This window comes from Lactuca virosa, chromosome 2 (assembly GCF_052849685.1).
Source record: "Lactuca virosa cultivar CGN04683 chromosome 2, Lactuca_virosa_CGN04683_v6, whole genome shotgun sequence".
NCBI classification, from domain to species: domain Eukaryota; kingdom Viridiplantae; phylum Streptophyta; class Magnoliopsida; order Asterales; family Asteraceae; genus Lactuca; species Lactuca virosa.
Window position 1 is genome coordinate 134,158,051 of NC_136427.1, and position 9,148 is coordinate 134,167,198.

Here is a 9,148-nt window from a genome sequence, read left to right on the forward strand (position 1 = left end):
AGCCACAAAAAGGTGGCGGGAAGCCCTACGCTCCCATTGACACCTCCAAGTCCAAAACATTCCACATGAAACCTGGGACCCATAAAAGACCAAATCGCCCCTACCCTTTGGTTCCCGAGATCCCAACCGAGTACTTTCAAACAGGGTGTTAGAACTCTCCCCCACTTAAACTAGAATTCGTCCTCGAAGTTATGCAACACCATCCCCGACATACCAGGCTACCTGAGGATCACGACCACAAACCGGGAATACCCCAGTCTTCCTAAGACAGTCAAAACCAACCCTCGCAGGGTTCTAGAACCCGAAGATGAACGATTTACTTGCAAATTGATAACATCCGCTCCATCTAAAACCTAAAGTCTCGAGATGATCTGTCTCCCTAATAGACTGCCCACATCGAATCATCCTTGAACGGATTCCACCAGAGACCTGTCTAGATAGAATACTCCCACTCATAATACCTTGAGGCTTCTTAGAGAACAAAAGTCACCGACCAACTTCGACTACCGAATGACCCCCCCCCCCCCAATTCCATACACAAACTCCAAATCACTAAGATCACTTCTACTCCTATGGCGGCCACATGGATGCTTTCTTGAAGAACGGTCGGGACCATCCCGGTCCCAACTCGCCTGCCAACTATCCGAAACACCGGTCACCTTCCCGATTGCTGAGCCAGAGACACGCATTCAGCAACCTCATCTGGCCTCCAAAGGACACCTCGTCTGACAATAATTGCCCTGACGATACCTCTTCTCTCGTCCCCTTCCATCCTTGATCCATACGATCATGATAGGCTGACAACCCGTCGCCACTAAACCCAACGCGAAGATGAATGATACTAGAACAACTATAGTTTACATCATACCCGACCTCCTCTGACCCGTCTTTTCCTGGTTCCAACATGTCGTGGTCCCATTATTGATAGAACCACTCGAGACATATTGTGATGGCATGAGATACCATCGAACCAACCCACTCATTTCCCTGGTATTTTGCATTTGATGCCCTTGGCATCCTTATGCTCCCGAATTCCATCTCGCGGAATCAAAATCCTGTACCGAATCTGCGCGAACCCCGATCCGGAGTCCTCTCCGAAACGGGTCGATACTCCGCGACTACCTCAAGATCCATTATGCAACATAATATCCGATTACCCTCACCTGACCGGTAAAAGATTACCCTTAGCCGATCCCCAAGATTACCAGTCTCGCACCTGGTCCAACCACCAGGTTCCCAAGAGGTCAAATATCAGGACCATACAGCCGTATCCCTCCTGAGTCACGTACCTCTTATCCACAAGATCTTGAAACTCAAGGTCCAAACCCTTTCTTTAACAGTTTCTACCAATTCCATTCCAAATTTTCATAATCATCCCGCTCGCCCACAGACATCTGATCGAATAATCTTTTCCAATCCTGATTCCACCTAAACTGTGGATTCCCCATGACCTTGCGATCTGGTCTACCCTCGTCTAAGTTATCTGAACTAATCCATGAATGCTACAGCTACATCCGTAGACTTAGAACACTTCCCGTACAAACATGATCACTGACAAGCCCTATTGCTCGCCAATCAATCCGAACGCATCTCAGTGCTGAGCGCCCACGCGGTGTATCCTCCCAACTGAACTCAAATACTTACTGGAACTCTACCTGGATCCCTCCTCCAAATCCTGCTATATGGCGTCAAGAAGACGCGATTCCAACTTTGGGGAGTTTCCCGAACTCCCATCCCTTGATATCCTATATTTAGTCAGCCCCTAAGGCCGCCTTTCCTCCCCAACAGGGATGTGAAATGCATCCTCGTCTCACACTCACTTCCATTCTAGATATCTGAATGATTCTCCCTCACTTAGATTCAACTAGGTCCGCTCGGCATGCGAGAATTGGAGGATTCCCCAAACCCTCTCCCGTCCAATTGACAGTCTGCTGACACCCGGCGCCTAACAGAGCTAGAGCACCATGAATAACCCTTCCAATCAACATGAATCCTAAAAACCATCTAGAACTTCTAGGATCCCAACAATGCCAATGAATCTAGTTGCTCAACTAATATCACTCACACGACACTCGCCGTGCGGTCATCTACAATCTCTACCTCGATCGGGAAACCAAGGTTCCCGGCGCATCCCGGAACTTCTTGCTAAGCGCAAGAGACACAAACGGTTGGGTAGCATCCGAATCAAGCAAAACATGTACCGACATACCATCGACCAAAAAGGTCCTTATACCAGCATAACGTACACATCATACATATGAATAAAAAAGAGCAGGGAATAATAGACACGTACCAGCCACAACGTCTGGCGCTGCCTGAGCCTCCTCAGTGGTAAAATGAAATGCGCAACTCTTTATCGTTGGAGTATCCGCCTTTGCAGGGTGTCCGTCGGTAATCCTCATAGTGGCGGGTGCAGACACCGCCACCGCTCCCCCTCCTCCTTGCAACCTCGGACAATTGACCCGCTTATGGCCGATCTGGTTGCAGTGAAAACAAATCAAGCCCTTCGTGGGGCAGTCCCTGCTCAAGTGGCCCTGCTGGCCACATGCATAGCATCCCGTGCCTGTGATACGAAAAGCTCCACTGTGCACCCTACTGCACTTGGCACACCGGCCCTGACCTTGCTGAACCTTGCTGGAAGTATCTGGGGTCTTTGTCTTCTTAGCCAGACCCCCCTCTTCCTGCGTCTGCTCCGCCTTCCGCTTGGTGCGGAAGTCAACTCCATTTCCCATTCCTAGGCCTTCTCTACTATCTCATTCAGGGTTTTGCACCTTGTAAATCTCACAAACTCCCGGATGTCATCCCTCAGTATGGAATGATATCTCATCCTCCACATCTCCTCATCAGTAGCATACTACGGAATCAACAAAGCTCGTTCCCGAAACTTGGGGGTGATCTCCGCCACAGTCTCGGTGGTCTGCTGCAGGTCATGAAACTCCCTTACAAGCCGTTGCACCTCAATGGCTGGTACAAACTCCAAGTCGAATTGCCGAATAAACTCGGCCCAGGTCATCTCAGCCACACCGGCTGCTCCCACCTGACTCGTAACCTCGCCCCACCAATCCCGAACCCCGTCGCTCAGCATGCAAGAAGCAAATTCCACCTTTGCCGCATCCGGGCAAGAACTCATGTGCTGGGCGTTCTCGATATCCGCCACCCAGCATCGACTAACAATGGGGTCCCTGGCCCCGAAAAACTCTGGTGCCCCACACGCCTTGAACTGCCGGAACGAGGGAGTTCGAGCCCCAATCTGGCCCGCGACAATCTCGACTCTGAATGATCTGAGTCTCTCCTCCATGATCTCCATAATTCACTCCTTGACCATCCAAAAAATGACTGGGGTAGCGTCAAGGATGCCCCTGGTAACCTCGGTTGCAATAAGCTCGCGCAACCTCTCATCAATCACATCGGTAGTGTCTCCTGATCCTGCCCCGGATCCAGATCCCGATCTTGATCCCCCTGCTCCCAATCGTGCCATCACCATGCTGAACTGAAATGTCATAAATCATAACGATTAGGATTTCCATAAAAGGGATCTCCCCACACCGGTCCTCCTTGAAGTCGTCAGATCTAACATTGGTTCGGGTATAGGTCCTGTGCTTTCAGTAGTACGGGCCCAATATTACCTTCCATACCTACCTGTACCTTTCCCCAATGCCCTACCTAATAACCCCAGTTCGTCCCAAAACCAAACCATATTCCACATACTGTCGCATACATCAATCTCAGGTTGTCCTAAGATTTGCTCTACTCATATCAATCAGACCAATCATAATAGGTTGACTTTATGCATGCAAATTATACACAGAAAAGGATCAAATAGACTTTCAAATAAAAGATTCTACCCTAGAACCACAACCAGACAAGGAACAGGAAATAAGGCTAAATCAATCATTCTAAGGCTATAAGCCCCTAACCGTATATAATTTTAAAAGCATACACATAGCAAGTTCCATATGGTCATCAAAGCTCGAATATCAAAATAACATGGCTAGCACATTGGGGAATTACTTACTTGGCTCGACTGATCACGCGCATTGCACTCTCATCTTTTCCTTTCTTTCAAAAGCTTTTTACGTTATTTTTGAAAATAATTTTACTATTTTCTTAGTTTGAGTCCTGACACACCCGAGGGTATGCCCGAATCCCTCAAACCTGGCTCTGATACCAACTTGTAATGACCCAATTTTGAAAGTAAAATTTTCATTTTAGAATAAGCAAACATAATGTCATACATTAAGAAATCCGGTTATAATTGTTTTCAAAGCATAAGTCAAATACAACTTTCATTCTGATCATCAGAGTGTCCCAGAAATGTCTAGGAGAGAGTGCACGCCGTGCCATCATGCCTTGCCCTTGCCCTTGGAATCTGAAGTACCTGAAACCATAAACAAACTTGTAAGCATGAAGCTTAGTGAGTTCCCCTGAGCATACCCCACACACACAAGCCACATAGCATGCCAGCTTTAAAAGCTACCTCTACCATATAATACATATCAATTAGCTATAAACCGACCTCTACCACATAACACATATCAATTAGCTATAAAGCTACCTCTACCACATAATACTTATCAAATAGCTATAAATGCTACCTCTACCACATAACACATATTAATTAGCTATAAAGCTATCTCTACCATTAGCAACAAAGGCTATCTCTACCCTTAGCCATACATGCTATCTCTACCATTAGGCCTGAAGGCTATCTCTACCATTAGCCCTTAAGGCTATCTCTACCACTAGTTGTAAAAGCGATCTCTACCACATGTCAATGCATAACAATGCCACACACCTCTACAAAACAAGTATACCAACTATCATAAAATGGGTCGGAGTTGGTGCCTTAGACCCATTGGTATGGTGAGAAGACTCACCTCGAATGCAGAAACATCCTGAAGAAATCCTTAGCTGCTGCCCCGCCCACTTCCTGAATCATCAATACCGATCAATATACCCAATTAGCAACTGGGTCCCATACCACGATCCTTAATCCATGAATGGGGTAAAATGACCATTTTACCCCTGGCCCAGTATGATCCAAAAATAAGGCCCAAAACCCAAAGCATGGCCCAAACCGTGGCCCAATAGCACGAAGCCCAGCTGACAGAGTATGCGGGGAGTACCTCCACGTACGCTAAGCGTACTGACTAAGTGGTGCGTACGCTGGGTGTACCTTCACGTACGCTCAACGTAAACCCCCTGTTAAGTCCATTTCTCATTAAGTGCTAAATACTTCACTTCAGAAGCTAAAATCACTGATCCTGGTCCTTTTCCACGTCTTAATCCATAAAGTCACTGAATTGGTGACTTTACTTGGACCAAACAAGCGCAAACTCTAAGAATGATGTTCTACTTCCATGAAAAGGGCTAGATCTCATGCATGAACCCATTAAGACATTCAATATGGAGACTTTACTGCTTATGCGACCCTTTTAGCCCTGAGGGTGGCAACCCTAAGCTCACAACGAGATTTCACCATAAAGGTCTGATGAGAAAATTATTCTCTAAGATCGATAGATTCAATCAGATATCAATGAAATGATAACAAGTAATAGATAATGATAAACATCAAGATTAATCAAATGAGTGTCGAATGATTAATATGCTCCACCTCAGAAGAATTCAACGTGAATTGCTACTGTAGAGGTGTGCTAGGGTTACAATACAAGATCTATCAAAATAATAATCAAGAAGAGCGTTTTTCATATAATGCATGCATGCACTATATATACTAAACCCTAAAACAAAACATGACTGGACAGGCCCAGACCGAGAATACAGATGGACCGAAAGCTAAGCCCAATGACGCAATCACTTAGACTAAAAAATATCCCCCTTTCCGTCAATTGGAGCGAGAAATCGAGTTGGTTTAGCAAGAGTACTTTTCTTCACCGTCTTGAATAACAACGGTATGATGGCAAGAAGAGTTTGTCGAAACGAAATGTACCACCAAAGCATATCCGTGAAATTCTTCTTATCACTTTCACTATTCAGTTTGAACCTATGTATGATATAAATAATATGCTCCTAACATGAAGTGGAGAACAAGTGTTTATCATCGAGAGCTAACACAAATCTTTGACATTCGCCTCTAGTGAACATGACAATGTTATACTTTGAATCAATTTTGCCCATCTACATTCTGTTCACATCGCCAGTCTTCCCACATGTTTTGATGGTTGGCTTCTTCCTCAAAACATTTGTAATCTCTTGATCCATCTTTGCAACCTCCATGATGTAAGAGGCTAACATTCTCTTGATGTGAGAAATAATCGGCTCATACTGCTGTTGATCAGTTAGCAAAATATTGTTGAGAATGATCCAATCAAGTGGATTCAGATTCGGTAGATCAGCCAGTGAGATCATATAGACCGAACTGTCTGATCCTCTGGTTACTTTGAATTTGATATTTATAAAAGAACCCGCAGGAGTCGATTTCAACACCTTAACTGATGTAATCTTTTGAGCACTCCATGTCAGGTATTGTGGTTGAGAGAATTCAAGGTAGTAGTTGATTAATTCTCGATAAACCTTCGGATCAGGAGAAGGAACGTTGACAGTTGAATCGAAACAGTGAAATACAAAGGTCTTACGGGTGATAGGCATGTCAAACTGAGAATCCCTTGTATTCTCACAGTCAAAAGAAACGACTGGTTCAAGCCAATGAGTGTTAGGGGACTCAATCGCTTCCTTGATCAATTTCTTTAATGACCATAGTGGAAAGAGAGCTTGTCTACAAACCAAAGTGTCATGAGCATCTTTCTCTCTTTTCTCCCTTTCTTCTTCGGTTTCTTATTCATCATCATTCTGACCCATGATACCCTTCGCTTTGTCCTTCACATTAGAACCCGAAGCTTCATTACCCTTCTGTTTAGTAGTGCCGTTCAGAATTGTAGAAGTTTGTTTGGGAGGGTTTTGCAAATCTTCCCCCCCTTGTTGCGGAGTAACAACTGGCTCCGTAACTGGATTTGAAATCTTATCTTGTTACCACCTTTCCAATTTCGAAAACATTTCAAATTCTTTTTGAAGCTGTGACAAACCATTTCGCTTCATATAAGGCTGACAATGTTCGCACCTAAACATAATATACCACTATAGCATTTATAGCCGAAGCATCAAATCTGAAAAATTGCCATTAGTACCATGAACAAGAATTGTGAAAATCAGAAAGACTTCATGCAAGAATGTGCCAATAGAAAAGAAGTAAAGCAAAGTATTCGTGGGATTTAAGTGATATCTATTTAGACACGAAACTATGGATCCCGGGCATGAATCGCTTCCTTCAAAGTCAAGAGAGACTTAGAAGTGTCTGTGTGGTTTCCCTTTGAAATACGATAAAATGTTTATTAAGAAACATTGAAAGGCATCTTTTCAAATTGAGGCTATAAGGGGTGGCTTCACTTCAACCAAACTGCAGTACTTGACATATGACTGAAAGTTGGATGAAATACTTGTGAGACCAGTGTGGCCTATTAAACAAGTAGGTTAGATAATATATTCAGTGACTTGGTGATATTTATGTTGAAATCTTAAAAAAAATTTAAAACTAGATCTTTTGGGAAGAAAAGTCTTGGTGTTAGACAAATTCATCAAGATCACACAAAAAAATAATAATTTCAAGGTACATACCATCAAAGTGGTTTCGTTAATTCATGGGTGAGAAACTAGAACTGTGGAGTGTTCACCGTCAATTTGTTTAAGGCATTGGATTTTGGGTCTCACTTAGCACGTGGTGCAACGAAACTAAGATCATCAACACAGATGTTGTGTAACCATAAACCTCAGTGGTAAATGCTGAGAGTCTCTAGGGTTACGATTATGAACCGAAATGAGATGGAGAAATAAGAATAGGGGTTTAAAGAACCGAAAGTACCTCTGCTATTAAGATGGACCAAGCAGATAACTCTTAACTCAATGTAAGAAGAGTAAGGTAGCTCATGACTTGAGTGATTTTATCAGCCTGTTGGGAAGAAACGATTTGTATTGATCGAATCAGTAAGGCTTCACTCAGAGTCTTGGAGGCTTCGGTCGACATGCAGCAGCATGCTTCTAGGGACACTTAGCTAGTATATAGATAAAGAGTATTATACATGCCCTAGCTCCATCAGGTAAGTGCATCTGTGATACTGAAGTAGAATATTTTAGGAATTTTCGAATTACTCAAGAAAAGAAAAAGAATTAAACTAAGTAAAAGAAAAATATTTTTGTTGATTTTAGTAATTATGAAAAAAAGGAAAAACAGAAAAGAAAAATATTTTTGAGTTTTATGAACTAATTGAAGACATAAAGTAGAGTAAGCAAAAGATATACATAATATACAAAGGATATGTAAGTTCCAAACCATAAGATGAAATAATCGCTCGCTTTGAAAAATTATAAGAGGCGAAATAGACCGAGCCTTCGGTTCATTTCGGTTCCCGGAAAATCAGGAGCCGAAATAGACCGAGCCTTCGGTTCATTTCGGTTCCCGAAAAATCAGGAGCCGAAATAGACCGAGCGTTCGACTCATTTCGGTTGTTAGAGAATTTTTAAGAAAGCGAAAGCGAAAGTTATACTTAATGAAATGAGTGTGGTTTTGGAATGGACTCAGCTTCCATCATTCCTAAGCCTTGTAGTATTTTATTAAACGATGCTTCAGCCAAGGCCTTAGTAAAGATGTCAGCCAATTGATCAGAGGACCGAAAGAAGTGAATTTCTACATTCCCATCTTCTTCGTGATCCTTGATGAAGTGATATCTGAGTGCTATGTGTTTTGTCTTGGAATGCTGCACTGGATTATGACAGATCATGATGGCGGTTTCAGAGTCGCAATAAAGAGGAATCTTCTTCATATTTAGGCCATAATCTCTTAATTGGCTTTGGATCCAAATGACCTGGGAAGTGCAAGATGTTGCAGCAATATATTCAGCTTTGGCTGTAGAGAGTAAAACGCATGTTTGTTTCTTGGACTGCCAGCTGACGAGTTTACCATATAGGAATTGACATCCTCCTGTAGTGCTATTTCGGTGTAAACCGCATCCTCCAAGATCAGCATCAGAGAATGCTTGAACGAAAAAGCCTGATTTAGCAAGATACCACAGACCGAGAGAAGAGGTTCACTTCAAATATCTGAAGATGTTCTTAACAGCCACCATATGAGGTTCGT